This window comes from Anser anser (assembly GCF_964211835.1).
Source record: "Anser anser genome assembly, chromosome: 4".
Taxonomy (NCBI): Eukaryota; Metazoa; Chordata; class Aves; order Anseriformes; family Anatidae; genus Anser; species Anser anser.
Genome location: NC_139724.1, coordinates 39,731,708 through 39,746,516, shown reverse-complemented (window position 1 = coordinate 39,746,516; position 14,809 = coordinate 39,731,708). Strand labels below are relative to the sequence as shown.

Here is a 14,809-nt window from a genome sequence, read left to right as displayed (position 1 = left end):
CTTGTCTTACAAATTTATACAAGGCGCGTTTAAGAAAACCTTTTTTGTCTTCATATATTTGAACGTGAGGTTAACAAAGATCTGATGCACTATGAGAACAATTGAAGATGTAGGAAGACTCACTGATCTTAAACAAGATCTGCTTATGTCTGTTTTCTGTTCACGCACACATCTTTCAGTGTGAGTACATTTAGCTTTAGGACCCTGGTATTCTTTCATTGTTGTTGTGTTGGTTTTGTTTGTTTTTCTTTCCTTTTTTTTTTTTCCCCACCAGCAGGTAGGTGGGAAGGAAGAGTTCTCTTCCCCCTAGTAAAACACGTAAGGTACTGTCAAAGTGTTGTAGTTTGTTGCAGAGAAAAGCAAGCCATACAGACAAACAAAGCCTAGCTCCCAGCAGGCAGTGGAGACTATGGAAACAGCTTACTGAAAGAGGATGAGGTGCTGTAAAAATTGTCAGATGGACCACCAAAGTGCTTTCAGCATGGAAAGGTAAGTCACAAGAACACAGCTGCAGTTTAATTTTCTCAAGCAGAATATGATTTGTAGGTAAGGCAGGAGTAAAATGTCCGGATTTCTTTCAGTTAGCCAGGCTGCTTTGTGTTCACACAGGTATTTTTATATTTGTGCAACTGGCTTTCTCCAGGATGAATAGACTGTCTTTGGTGATTTACACAGTACTGTCAGTCTTGGCCAAAATATGATTTGGAAGATGGTGTGAGTACCTGTGACAACTTGAAGTACCTGAACTGACAGCTTATGCCTTGTTTACTGTTGGCAACTCTTGTCTTTTCACGACAGAAACCAAAGCCTGTTCTGAATGGGAAGACTGTATCCATACTTGTCTTCCCTCTACTTTAAGTTGAAGCCTGCAAGAACTGGTGGTTTTCTGCTTTCTGGTGCATGCGTCATACTGTAGTACAGGCACAGAAACTCTATAAAAAACTTAAATTTTTAGTGGGAAAAAAAAAAAGCCACAAAAGCTATACTGTGGCAGTGGAAAAGATGAAGGGAATCACCGCTGTCCTAGATTGATACACTAGCAAGAAAGAATTTGTCAGACAAAATGTCAGGAGATCCTGTGAAGTGAACAACTCTTCAAGCTATGAGAGAAAGAAAAAAATATTTTTAAATTCCTGCAGCTCAGCCTGGGAGAATTTTTTTTTTGTAGCCCCAACCTGGTTAACCCTGAATGCGTGAATAATCTTGGAGATACTCAACTCTGCTTCCAGTCTTTACAAGACTGGTATTCTCCACAACTGTATTAAAGTAGGAAAAAATGAGCCAATAAACAAACAAAACCTTCATGTTTCTCAGTAAACCAAGGAGAGGCTCCTATAATTAGCTCATTCTATTGTGCAGCTGTATGACAGATGAGTTAGCTATGTATGTGTCCTGTTACCTTGCATTAAGTTAATAGATATTCTATGTACAAAATTAATGTTATGTTGCAATATTTGTGTAGGGGGAAGAATGTGACAGGCACTCAAGTAAAATAGGTCTTTTAGTTTTTTATGTGAATTTATTACTACTTTTCCAAGTTACCAGATACGCTCTGAAACAAAAATGATTTCTAAGCCTGTTGAGTTTTTCACTATATATTTTCATATGTTTAGATTATCTAAAGTCAAGAGGAGACTCATTTAGTATGAAAAGCAAGAGGCACTAGTGGGATGATTAGCTAAACAAAATAACAAGGTCTGAACAATGGGCAAGGAAAGTTACCTCTTTATTCTGGGTTTAACTGAGAAAATAAGAGATTGAGTGGATGAGGGATTGAGGATGCCTACAAATTATTAATAAAAGATACTTTCTTCTACCAGCAGAAGGGTAGAAAGAGGAGGTAGTGGGGAAGGTCTAGATACTTCTTTTGCATCAGGAGGACAGGAGTTTTTAATGAGTTCTGTTTCACAAACTTTACTGATTCAAGCTAGGACAATTTAAGAGGTTATCACCTCTAGCTGTCCATCACATCCATTGAGTGGCATTTACAAGTCCCGAAACTAGCTGAAGAGCAGTGGGTCTGGTCCTAAGGTGCTGCAATTCAAAATCTAGCATATTAATGCAAACCATCATTGATTTTAGTCTGTGTTAATATATTGATCTATGAACTCCTGTGGCTGAGAGCTCTGATTCATGTTCCCCATTGGATTTAGCAGCATTTAGGGGCACAAACCAATTCAGTCATCCTAGCTAATTGTGAGGAGAGGCTGTGAGACTAGAGAAGGCCACCAAGAGGTAAAATGCTTATCTGACCAGCCAGAGTCATGGCAGTGGTAGTCCCTGGGTGTATACAGAAGAGCTTTTGTTATACTTTGGGAGGCTTTGCAATGACCATTCATGTAACAAATGTGAGATGGGTAGAGGGAATGTTGGCTTATCTCTGAGCAGCACATTGGTTAAATGCTGTCACAGTACCAGCTTTCAGTAGGTTGCCCACAATGTTAGCCCTGTGTCTGTGAATTCTTTAAATGCCTCTTTTTCTGTTTCTTTTCCATACGATTATGTTTAAGTATCTTCTGGATACACTGGTGATAACCTGGTGAGTGTAGCAGCAGCAGGTTGAATGTCAACAAAGGCAAAAACTATGTTTGGTTAATTAAATGGTATTTCTTGCATTGACCTTTGGTGAGCTGCTGGTTTCAAGTTCAGGCTGATTCTTGGTGATAAGCCATACCACTGAAGAGGCAGAGCAAGGTATTAAAATCATAATTTATCCACTCTATTTCCAGACTTGGGTGTCCTGAACATGTTTCATAGAGTATATATAGCTAGAGCTTCTGTGCTTGTAGGCTTCTTGATTTGCGTGTGTTTGGGTGTGTTAATCAAGCCCAGTGTTATAAAAGGTAACACATTACAGTTCAGCATTGACAAATAAATCCCAAAATTTACATTCCAACAGTAACGATGACTTACTGCCTCCTCCATATAGTAAGTTTAGATCTATGGCAGATCTTAGATCTTTTTCTAAGGAATAATTTTAAGTAAAAATAGACACCAGATTCAAATTGTCAAAATCTTATCAAAACATTTCACATTTTACTTCTTGGTTTGTTTTCTGAAGTATGATCTTAAGTAGATACGTATGAATTGAAAATAGTAAATGTTTACCTTACTGTGATATTGACATTGGAAGAATTTTTTGCACTTAAACACGTAGCTGTTTTGATACAAAATTGCATTACAGGTGACCTGAAACCGGGGGAAGGAATACTGCTTTTTTAATTCTATTACGTTTAAAGATGGACTAGAAATATTGTTCATGTTCCACTGCCTGTTTACATTGTAAATCTAAACATACTTGTCTCAAACACATGAAGTATTCCAGATATCTTCAGAAATACTTGTTGATATCTTCAGAAATACTTAGGAAATACGTGTGAGAACAGACGAACTTTCAGGTTGAAGTAAGTGAAATATTTGTTAAGAATGTTCTTATTTTCCTCAGTAGGCAATGAGGGTCCTTTGTGAGGCTTGAACTCCCATCACACATCATCATCACAAAGCTATCGTCAAAGGGATACCATGAGAAAACTGGTTATGATCTAACAATTAATTTGGGCAAGTAGAAGGGTGTGGAAGTACTCAGAATTATAATTGCCACTGCTATGAATTTCCACTCTATTAATTCAAGGAGGTAACAGTCTATTTTTTATCCAGTACACCTGAGGTCAAAGGGAGTTCTTGTCATTCCTGTTGGTCTTGTTCTTTGTTCTTCTTGGTTACCAAGCTGCAGTGACAAAGGATGAGCTCTTAATACTGATTTTTACAAATACACTTTCTAGTTGTTATATATCACAACAGATATGCCTTTGCAATAATAATAATAATAATGAATTTAAGAATTCTACTTCTTAGAACATTAGATATTTCATAAGGTTTAAAAAAAAAAAACAAAACAATGGAGTAATAGGTCCATATTCATCGAAAAAAGGCATTTTCAGGTTATTCTCAGAGTTTTTCTTAAGGAGAGTTTTCCTTGCACACACTGAAACATTTACAGTTTTTGGCTGGCATGGGATGAGTCTTAATTGGAAATATCACCATGGACTCTATTAAATTAGAATGATATGAGCATCTACTTATTTTAGGCTTCATGTAGTGAAACGCTGTTGTCTTTTTGATTATGAAAGTTAATCATGAAAGACCCAGCAAACCTCAGAATTCAGAGGCAAATACTAAAAAGAAACTCATAAATACTATCTTTTATTTTTTGGTACTGTGATTTAGGGAAGAGTGGGCTTCTTATTTTATTTTGTTTCTAATGAGAAGTTTCTCCTTTATATTTTGAAATGAATAATCTGCACTTTTTTCATTTTCTAATATCAGAGCATACTGATTATATCAAATTGCTATTTCTTGCAAAAAAACTTTTTACAAGTCAGGCATAAAGCCAAGAAAATCCAGACTCTGATAATGTGGTGTAAATATGCATCTTTGTGAATAAAAGGTAAAATAACTTCAGTTACCTCAGAGAAAGAGCATATGTATGTAGATTTTTAACAGAATAGCCAAACTACTGTAAATCTACTTTTCAAAAATTCATTTGTCTAATTACACTGTTAGGCTTCTTTAATTATGTCAGAGCCTCATTCATGGAATTGTTATTAGTTTAAAATTAAGATGCACATGATTTTTTATTGCCCTGGAAAAAAAAATCTAATTTAGAGTCTGAAGAATAGTGTAAAAAAAATTCCTTGCAGAATTTTAAAAAGAGGGAAATCACGAACTCTGAGAAATATGATATATACTGCATATTTGCTTGTATAAGAATTCTTGAGTTTCTGCAGTTAAAGGTGATTCCAGTATTAATATAATATGTATCAAGAAATATACATTTTCCATCTTCTGATGTAAAAATTACTTTTTAATTCAACTTAAATATTTGTATACCAAATTAAAATTTGTATATAATTTTTGAGTATGAAAATATATTTTTATTCTGCCGTATAGAATTTTACCAGAGATTTTGAGAGAAAGTATAGATTCACCAGATCTGCTGGGGAACCTGCTGAAACATATCTGCAGTATTTTCTGTTGTCAGAAGCCAGTATAAAATAATTCAGTATATAAATAGTGTGCTCAGCATGTCAAATGTTCCTTTTCAGCTTTGTCAAGCAGGCTCTTCTTATTCATATTTTTACTTTCTATTTTTTTTTGTTGTGATCTAAGAAAGATTTAAAAAAATTAGTGAAGAAATGATGTGGTTCAGTAAGTCAGGTATTTTGTTCTGGAATCTCTGAAGGTAAACCCTTCTGGTTCAGGTTTTGAATGTTTACCCCTAACAAAACCTGGTCATTTTTGGTTTACATACAGCTAATAGAAATATGATAGAATACATTACTCTGGCTTCAATGGACGCAACCTGGTAATGAATGAAACGTGAGCCAGTTTACCCTGCAGCAAAATGTGGCTGGATATCTCCAGATAGCCACAGCTGGCCTGTGAAGGAGTTGAACATTTATACATATATTCATTTTCTGTTTTCAGAATTACACTTTTCTACCCCAACTATAAAGGAAAAAAGCTATTTTGCTATTCTGTTTCCCTTCAAATTCATGCAGCAGAACAGTTTACTTTATTAATTATTCATTACGGGGAAATCAACCATGATTTTGAAGATTAAAAAGGAAAGAGTAGGAAAAATGTAATGTTAACTAACTTGTGAGCGGAAGGTTCAGGGTCTATCAAATCAGTTTGTACAGTAAATTAACTCTCAAAACATAAAACGTCTTCAGATGGAAAGGGCAATGATGAATTGTTTTAAGCAAGAATTTAGAGTCTGCTAATAAAATGTCCTGACCCACTGAATGTTCATCATTCTGCTGATCTCAATTGAGCAGAAAGATTGCCAAATTTAAAATGCACTGGCCAGATGATTGGCTCTTATTTCCAGCATATACACATGGTGGAAATAACTCTTATCAGCATGCATATACATCAAAACTACTGTGTTTTACAGGGCTCTTCTTCAAAAATCTGGAGCAAAACTGTTACCATAAATTACTGTTAAGAAACACGTTAACACAACTGCACTGGGTGCAGCAGCTGTTGAGGTTCAATAAGGAGAAACAGAGACTTTTAATTACAGTACAGCAAATACATATTGTTTGTATACAAACAATTGTTTGGTTGCAAAGATGATTTGTACTTGACTTGTTTTGCTAATACATTATAACACTGTTGCAAATAATTGAAATAGATTGCAGCATTTTCAAAAGGTGGAAACATTAAAAAGTAATGTACAATTCAGCTAGTGGTTTATTACATAAAGATATTTTTTACATGTGAAAGTTAGATTTATTTTTGTTGGCTTTGACTGAAGTCTAATGAAATGAGTAGACTTGGTATTTTTTTTTTCATAGCCTGTAGGTATTCTTAGCATTTTTGTTGACATTTGGAATCAGCTTACACTTGTGCAAGCCGTGTAACAATAACCTGTAAAGATGCTGTACTAGCATATTTTCAATTAACCATGAAGTTATACAGGTAAATGTTTATGAAGATGTGCTTTCCTCCAAAATTAAAGTATGCTAAATCTCTAGTATTCTTACTTTCTTTAACGTATAATAGCTGTGTTCCTTCATCTATGTGGGCAAAACAGAATATTGCAGGTGACAGTATGATCAAGGCCAACCAGCATGCAGAAATAGTATCATACATGTCTTGTTCTGCCACCTCAAAAATAATATTAAAACTTATTTTCTTTCTGCTTTCTTTCTTAGTTGGAACCAATATAGTGTTGCGAGGAAAATAACTGTTATTAAACTAGAACAGTACATACTGTCCATGCAGAAAGATAGCTGGAGTGATATCTAGATTATTGCATAAAATATAGTGTGCCAAGAGAAATTTTGGAATAACATGAAGAGTCAAGTATTCTCAACTTCATAGAAAAAATCCACCAAAGTATTCCTCATCTGATGTGGAGAACAAAAGCAATGGGAAAGAAATATGAGTGCTGTTTAAACATCTATAAAGTATCAGTAGTACACCAGCATGTAATATAATCATTTTGCCTGGTAATCTAGAAATTTTCTTTTCTTTTTTTTTTTTTGAAAATGAAGGTACATGCATTATCTAAATTAAAATAAACAAACAAAAACAATACAATATCTTAAATAGAATTAGAGTAGAAATAAATATACTTATTAGAAATCCTGAAAACTAAAAAACTACTAGATAATAAAATTAGATGCTTTCCATTAACTTTCTGGCTTTTATTATGGTATGTACTAAAATACATGGAGTGGGGTGGAAAAAATGTCACATTCTTTCTTTTAATGGAAGTGATGCTTCTTAGTCCACAACAAGTGGCATGGTCTAAAGAAGAGTGGCACTACATCCATCATTCAGTTCCTTCTTGCTGGGGAAAATTGCAAAGTAACTAGTGCATAACCACTTGGCATAAAGTCTTTGCCCTTTTTGGCTAGTTATAGTTATTTTTGTCTTACTTCATTTTCATTCTTTTTCCTCTTCCCTCACCGTTGCTTCATACTGATCTTTTGGCTAAAAGATATCAACTGAAAGGTACCAGCTTTTAACCTTTTATTTTTCCTTTAATGAACTTGCACATTTTCAACCGGATAAGAAAACCTAGTGATGCTGAACTAAAACTGTGTCTTCTGCAATGTTCGTAGGTGCCTAATGAATGAGAACTTCTGCCTTGAACATAAGCTCTGTTGAATTCCTTGATGTAACAGGAAAATTAAGAAGTTCTGGTAGAAGGAATTTGTTTAATGCAATACCTGGTAAACCAACAGTCACACAGGGAGGTGGTTATAAGCATAGGAGTTATCAATGTTTATAGCAGCAACTTCTCGGAGCCACAGTGATCCTTGGTTGTTTCAAATTCCTTGAAGAGCTATCTCCCTTTCTGAACACTACGTTGTTTAAATCCCAAGAGTATTTAGATCTGTGCCACTGAATTTAGATACATGAGCCATAATATTGCCTGGTTAGATGCTGGGACCCAAAAAACACAGCTGTACTTTCAGCTAGACTGGTTAACCTACCACTTTGTTTTCTAAGGTGTGAATCTGATGACCTGCATGACCAACAGGACATGCTGCAAAATTAACTGGATGTTTTTTTAGGTTTTTCAGCTTTGAAGGATTAGTAGGATTAAGTCCTAGAGTTTGTTCTAAATTTGAGAAGGCTTTTACAAAACCTATTGTTAATCAGAGATGAGCAAATGAATTGTCAGTCAAATATTTGTACCACTCAGCAAACTTAATGTTTTGATTTTATCTAACTTAAACAGCCACTGTATTTGAGCATTCTGCAGAAGCTAATACATTATGTTTGTACTGGAAACTGAATTAGGAGGTAGCAATGTCTCTATAAAAGCCCAAATAAGCCAATGGCAAATCCTGAAAGCACTTTTTACACAGAGCATAAAATTCACATGCTCAAAACTGATTGATTAATCAAACCCAAAAAGTATTGTATGAGTGCAAGTGTGGAAAACTGGTGTGCTGTATTTTTTCCATATGCAAAATGAATTGAAAATTGTTTATAAATCCATAGTTTACCAGTTTTAATATTTGTCTTTTAATATGTGGATGGGAGAAGGTTTACAAGATCAGTATATCTTAGTTAAGAGGGAAATGACTGAACAAAATGGAAGGTTTCTATCCCACCATCTGTTTTGCCCCCCACGTCGTCCCCTGCACCCCCCAAACCCCCCAAAAAAAAAAAAGAAAAAGAAAAGAAAAAAAAAGGTAATCTGAAGTGTTCTTCTGGAGAAAAATCAACAGGCACCTTGGAAAAAGTTGAAGGACACAGCTATAACTTTTTCATTTTCAATTATGCAACTTTTATTTTGGTAGAGCAAGTGTGTTTCACTGATAAGAATGACTTCTAAAATATAATTGAATATTTAACTTTTAGTATATGCATAAGATGGTTTATTATTACTTCCCATCCATAATATAGAGCATTTTACATCAGGATTACATTTTTTCAGACCAGGTCTTTTATAATCAAACTTGTTTCACAGTTTAATCTTATCATTATATTGCAGTCCAATACTCTTAACAGTTTTATTGTTAATCAGAATTTGGCAAGATTCCATATCATGTAGCTCTTCCTTGCTTCAAAAATACAATATCCTGAACCAAAAAATGAAAAATGAAAAAAAAAAAAAACAACTTTAATATTAAGTTATTCTAATAGTGAATAAATAAATAAATAAAACATGGTGAGATGTGGTGAAAAATAACTAATAATCTTACTGAAGGTTATGAAATTCAGTGACTTGTGGAAATGTTATTTGTAGTTCATTTTATTGGATAACTAAACTTGCATATTAGATTGGTGTGAGATGATAATCCCCTCACATATGAAGCTTTTTACTGCATTTGATTTTATGGCTAACTATTAAAATCAATAATACTGAAAACTAAACTAACAAACACAGAGGCAAGATTTATTCTACTATATCAATTTTGATATTCTGCTTGTTTGTCTGCTCTGTTACTCTTTCAGTGGAATATTACTGTTTTTAATGTTTGCAGATGAATTTGCAGGAAAGAGTTTATAATAGGTGGATGGATTTGTAATACAAATGGTATTACATATGCATAGCAATTAGAAAAGTTTTCTCTCTGATGCTCAGACCAGGAGGGAGGGAGGGAGGGAGGGATGGAGAGAGGCAGGATCTTCCACCTCTAGCCTGCGGGAAGTTCCATGTGGTCCTTTACACCCAGCAGAATGAAACAAGCTCTGACAATGAAAAGGTCCCTCAAAGAGTAAATTTGGTCTTGAACACTGGCTGCATATGGAGCTTCACAGCAAAAGAAAGCAAGAGAGTCACATGTTCATGAAAATAATTTAATGCTTTTGAACAACATAGTAGAGAAACTAATCTGTTCTTGGGTATTAAAAAACATCTTCAGTTAAATAAGTTCTTTCACTCACATTACTTACTTCTGATGGCCAACAACTTCTTTAATATATTCAAGTCTCCTTAGTACAGTTAAGCAATTTTGTTAATACTTGGTAAATACTCATGGGGAAAACTTCACATTTTTTTTCCTTAGTCTGCTCCAAATGGCATTTAAAAGGCCAAAATATTATCAGTGTAGATGACAGTATCTTTTTAGCCCTAACTGGTTATGACATTTGAGGTTACAGATGGATGATGCATTGCTGATATCAGATATAAGCACAGATGTTCCTGACATGTTTCTGAACTTGTTGGGTACCAGGTTAAAACTTTCAGATCACAACTAAAGCTTTTGTGATGAAATTGATATCCTGTAATTGGACTGGTGGCACTGCTTATGACACAAAGAATCAGTACAATTGCACTAAATTAAAGCTAGAGCACTGTTGCAACCATTCTTGGACTTCTAACACTATAAATCCATCATGGGTAGCACCTCTTCAAATGCTTATCTGTGTTATTTAAATTTGGGAGCAAAACCATGTAAATCTAAAGTTTTGTGTACCTGAAGGCTATAAAAAAGAAGTCTCTGACCTAGCATTGGTAATTTGAGACTTGGTTACATTTCTTCTTTTAATTCTACACTATCAGATATAGCAAAGCTTTGTAGGTCATGAAGATACTGTCTTAATTAACTTTTAGATAAGTTAGTCCGTGCTTTACATGTAAATGCAAAAGCAGATGTTTATGGATAGTGTACTTGATATATATAATGAATAGTAGCCTTTCTGCTGCATTAAATAATGAATGTTTTAGTATAGCCAAACGTCATTTCTCACTTATGTATGACATTATAAAGGGAAATGAAGTCTAAACCTTTCACTATAAGTGAATATTTTCTTACTTTGAAAAGCTGTGTGCTGCCTTCTCTGTTACTTCCTGATAAGTGTCTGTACTGTAAATTTCAGTATCAATTTTTAAAAGTTTCAAAGTGATTAAAAAGAAAAAAAAACAACAGTTATTTTGTGGTTGACTAAAAGGATGTTTTTGGCAAGAAAAACTAAATTTAGACAACTGTAAGTTGGCCCAAAATAAAACTTGTAAAAAATTTATGGACAATTAAAGAAACATTTGCTGGTGGAAACTTGCATCTGGAATGTAATTGGTAATCATAATCTGACTACCCATTGCACCTTTTGATATGAGAATACACATTTATATTTTTTCAAGTGTAAAATTGAAAGTTGTAAGTTAAAAGAGAATTTAATGTGTTGTGCTACAACTGTGCTATCTAATTGTTGTTTATTTGCACACAAACACAGAGTTTGTGTGACACTGTGACATGCCACCTATCTAAATTTTATACAGAAAACAAGAAAGGAAAGTTGTTCATAAACATGTACAAATGTACATATTGATATGAGAGAAAAACATCAAATATAAGCAGGTCAGATATTTTTTCCCATTTTTAATGATGGCTTAAAGAGGCTCTCCTTTGACATTAGAGACTTAGAGACAAGGACTCTTGAAACCAGAAATCTGCACTAGCCCTATTGTCTTAAAGCTAGAAGAATTGTTCATGTCTATCTACCCGTCTGAAATTGCTGTAGCTCTGATGATTCTTTTGCTTCTTATAATAAATATACTGGGCACATTTCTTAGTTACCAGAAATGAATTACCAAAAATAGCACACAGAGATTATATTAGCCTAGAAGAAGCTGATTTCAGGCTTTGCAACCTGAATGTACCTGAAGCTTTGACTTCCTATTCAGGATCTGGAGCAGGGAACACCATGGACAGCTGTGCCTAGGCTGACCAGGATGAAGCAGAGCAGGCCTCTTTCACCTTTCTGTAGCAGGATGAGCTGGTGCGGTGGCACTGGAACGAGGACAGAGTCTTGCAGTGCCAGTGCAGCTGGGTGGCCATCACCCTGTCCTTCCATGGAGAGCAGACCTGGGAACAGCATGGCAGGTCTTCAGTGTGGTTGCATTTCCAGGAGCAGGGAAAAACTGGTTGCTCCTTGGGTCAGATCTTTCGGAGTCAGAGGTCCTTCAGAAGTGCTGTCCTGTACCTTTTAGCTTTGTGTATGACTTCTGTAAAATAATGTAAATGTATCTGTGGCACCTCTCTCATGTGCATCTAAAGCAGTGAGTTTGCTGATTTATGTATTTAATTGTAGCTTGACAATGTCTGTAGGGCTGAGCCTGTGATTGACAAAGCTATGAATTTTAGTTTCCTTACACTGCCTGAATCACATCTGTACTATCATGACCTGACAATTATTTAATCAGCATATGGTATCACTGTCTATCTGTTTATATGGCTGTAATTATCATATATGACATGCATATAAGCTTGTAAAATACAGTATGAATTTTAGATTATGTGAAAAAATATGAACAAGAAAAGTATTTTAATCAAAAGCTATATTTAGGTATGGGAAGTAGTTGCATATATTATTAACCTACTATTTTAAGTGAATTAGTGAAATAAGATGTATCTATACTACTGTAAAAATAATGTCTGATGTATTGAATATTTATTACAGGTGAATGATACTTCTGAATGATCTCATCACTTATAAATATCAATAAAATCTTTCATTTAACAACTCAATTCAAATGCCTTCTATTGTACTGAATAAACATAGAGCTCACTGATATTTTATGAGGGATGAGAATGTTCTAGTGGACCTCATTATTCACAAAATACCAATAAACTGAACGTTTATTCAGTTCAACAAACGAGAAAGAAAACCGAACTGTGAACTTAAATGGCATGAAAATAAAAGGATATAAAAATAAAAGGATATAAAATAACGTCTTAGTAACCATACATGGTCAAGAAGAATAATCTCAGCTTTATTCCTTTAAACATGAGATTGCTTAATGTTTTATTGAGTTCCCATTGATTTAAATATTGCTCAAGTATATAAAGTTAAACACGCTTCACGTTCAGCAGGGGTTCTTAACTCCTATTTACGTTCCTAACCTCCTGCTGAAATCATGTGATTAGTCATTTACAGTATCAGACTGCTTCACATGGTTTTCAATACACATCATTTATTTACCCTTCTGATTTCAGACATAAAATTGGCTTGTTTTCAACTCCAGGTTTTCAGAAACAATGACTTGTTTAGAAGCACAAGTCCTGTGCTAAAAGTTACAAACTATCAGTGCTTCACATTTTTATTTCTTTGTGTTGCTTTTTATTACAGTTGCACATACTTCTATTAGCAAGAGGGCCCTTAAGAAAACCGATTTGCCTCAAAGGAGCTGAAGTAACCCTATATCCCTTGTCTGACCAACCACTGTACAGTTCACAATGTGCTATGTGTACTAACCTGCATATAGAAATGCCTGAACATATTAACTCAAGAAAAAATCTGATGGAAAAATCATTATTTACCCTCAAATAACTAATTTCCAACTTATTTTTGCAATTCTGTCTGGTAAAAAGCTTGGTATATCTACATACACATTAAACAGAGCTTTCATAGAGCACTGATGCTTATCAATTTCTTCTTTCTCCCTCTTGATTTGTATTGTCAATACTTAAAAAGGGAAAGAGAACCCCAAGGCTAAGGGGGGGCTGGGGATGAGTTGCATGGAACTTTTGATCTTCCCACCTCTAAATGTTTCTGAACTGTTTGCATTTCAATAGCAGGTAATAATACTTTTATTTCCTACTACACCATCTGTCTAACTTCTTTAGTAATAACAATGATAAAGCTCTACGTCTTCGTTCCTATTGTTGCTGTTGCATGGCTAAAAGAATAATCTTCAATTACATTCCAGTCAGATGACAAGTGTCTTGCTTGCTGATTTCAAAAAATAAAAGGTCCTTTAACTAGCAATGAGAGAAATGAAAAACTGCTTGGATAAATATTTATTTTGCAAAGCACAGATTAAAACTGCTTCAATTTAATTTTGTTTTTCTTTTCTTTTGCCAATATTGCAGAGCACAGTTTCAGATATTTTTAAAATATTGCTGTTTCTACCCTAGTATAACAAAATTTTATGTTTGTTTGTTTTGGTGTGTGTATGTTTGTTTTTTAGTTTTGCAATTTTAGTTTGTTCTAATCTAACCATAGCTTAGGAGAAGAAGACAACCTCAAAATCTATTCACACATAATTCAGTTTTGAGGCTCTGGTCACATATTTCTGTAAAGCTATCTTTTAACTTACTAAGGATGTGAATAATCTCATTTAAGAAAAAAAAATAAGAACAAGAAATCATTTAATAATGAAACAACAGTAACGTCAAAAAACAACATAAATTGACTTTGTAATGCTTCAGTGGACCCATCTCTCCACTAAATAACAAGCTAATGAGAAATTTGGTGAATTATAACGTTTTTCAAATACATGATAAAACAAACAAAATCCCTGGAACCTGATTATAAGTTAAAAAACAAACAGACATATATAAACCTTTCATTGCTAGCACAGAAATGCAAGTTACGTACTGCCGTTAGATCAAGTGCAACAGAGAGAACTGGTATTTCTTTCTTTTTTTTTTTTTTTATGTATCAAACATTCCTCATAGAATTTTTTCTACATGCTTACCTGATAAATTCTTTCATTTGCAGTTGAACTACAGATCTAGAAAATATGGCCTATATGGAAAAAATAAATATATTTTGGTTATAACTTATATCATAGAGACAAGTGGGCACACAGGAAATATAAATATTATAAGTTTAAATAAGAAAGACAAAAGCAAATGTGAAATAAAATTCACAAAAGACACCAAGGTTAACAGCAAGCATTGTATATTGTCATTAGAAGAAAGCAGAAGAAAGAAAAAAGAAAAGAAGAAAAAAATGTTGGTCCAGCTGATTATTTAATTGTTAGTTTCCACTAAAACCAGATCTGGCTAGTGCAGTTACTATGGATTTTAAGATGAAAGGGCTTGAGCCG

The 14,809-nt window shown here is 34.1% G+C and overlaps 1 protein-coding gene and 1 long non-coding RNA gene across 14 annotated transcripts in view; one reads left to right on the top strand and one right to left on the bottom strand.

The window, feature by feature from the left end:
* LOC310898179 (uncharacterized protein) overlaps nt 1–12,717 on the top strand; it is a 467,382-nt gene extending 454,665 nt beyond the window's left edge. For all 13 annotated transcript variants that reach the window (XR_014583048.1, XR_014583049.1, XR_014583050.1 and 10 more), the window contains one exon: nt 11,660–12,717. The gene's annotated coding sequence lies outside the window, so the exon portion shown is untranslated. The remainder of the gene's footprint in view (nt 1–11,659) is intronic.
* LOC310898182 lies at nt 234–11,763 on the bottom strand. The gene is made up of 2 exons (XR_014583062.1): nt 11,636–11,763; nt 234–9,110 (listed from the first exon to the last, which is right to left on the bottom strand). It is a non-coding gene; the product is annotated as an uncharacterized lncRNA (long non-coding RNA).
* Nucleotides 12,718–14,809: the final 2,092 nt, after the last annotated feature.